At 47.8% G+C, this 1,031-nt stretch overlaps 1 pseudogene; it reads left to right on the top strand.

Moving 5' to 3' along the window:
* Positions 1-404: 404 nt before the first annotated feature.
* Positions 405-485, top strand: LOC115940071 (U4 spliceosomal RNA; annotated as a pseudogene).
* The last annotated feature ends 546 nt before the right edge of the window (positions 486-1,031 follow it).

The raw sequence follows: 1,031 nt of genomic DNA, 5'->3' as shown, positions 1-1,031 counted from the left end.
AACAGTGTGTGTCAACTGTACATCAATAAATCTTTTTTAAAGAACTGGTATTCCCAGGTCTAGAGTATGGGGCACCAATGAACTTGTCTCAGTGCAGTCCTCCTGAGGACAGGCTTAGCCTGGTAAAGTGGCCGTGTGGACGGGTCCAAAGAGCCTGGCCACTGGGTTTGTTCTTTTTCCTATCATGTGGCTTAGTCTACACCCCTTCTTTGGCAGCTGTACCGGGGACAAGTGGTCCCATCCACTGCACTGTTCTCCTGGCTTGGTGGTCTAGCGGCAAACTGGGGGTGATTGCAGTGTTCTCCAATGTCAAGAGGGTTCTGACTCCCACAAAGAGAGGCAGGAATTTCCAGGGTGAACACTGAAAATCCCAAGGGATTTTTTTTAAGATTTTATTTATTTATAGCTTTGCGCAGTGGCAGTCTCGTAGCCAAAGAGGTTTACCCGAGGCGCGATTACTGCTAATTGAAAAGATTTTATTTATTTATTTGACAGAGACACTGCGAGAGAGAGAACACAAGCAGGGGGAGTGGGAGAGGGAGAAGCAGGCTTCCCGCCGAGCAGGGAGCCCGATGTGGGGCTCGAGCCCAGGACCCTGGGATCATGACCTGAGCTGAAGGCAGATGCTTAACGACTGAGCCACCCAGGCGCCCCGCCAAAGGATTTTTTTTAAAAAGATTTTATTTATTTATTTGAGAGAGAGAGCAAGAGAGAGCACAAGTGGAGGGGAGCGGCAGAGGGAGAGGGAGAAGCCCCAATCCCAGGACCTTGAGATCATGAGCCAAAGGCAGACGCTTAACTGACTGAGCCACCCAGGTGCTCCAAAAATCCCAAGGGATTCTTATCATGTGAGGGGATGACAGGAGGGCAGGAATAGATGGACTTCTATGGTAAGGGCTTGAGTATTACATTCCAGACAATACTGAGGGGATTTCTGATTTCAATCCTTTTGGATATATACCCAGAAATGGGATGGCTGGATAATATGGTAGTATTATTTTAAACTTTGTGAGGAATCTCTATTGTTTTCC

The sequence above is a fragment of the Leptonychotes weddellii genome, chromosome X (assembly GCF_054177405.1).
Source record: "Leptonychotes weddellii isolate Sample4059 chromosome X, ASM5417740v2, whole genome shotgun sequence".
NCBI lineage: Eukaryota > Metazoa > Chordata > Mammalia > Carnivora > Phocidae > Leptonychotes > Leptonychotes weddellii.
Note: the sequence above shows the minus strand (reverse complement) of the source record. Positions and strands in the feature narration are given on the sequence as shown.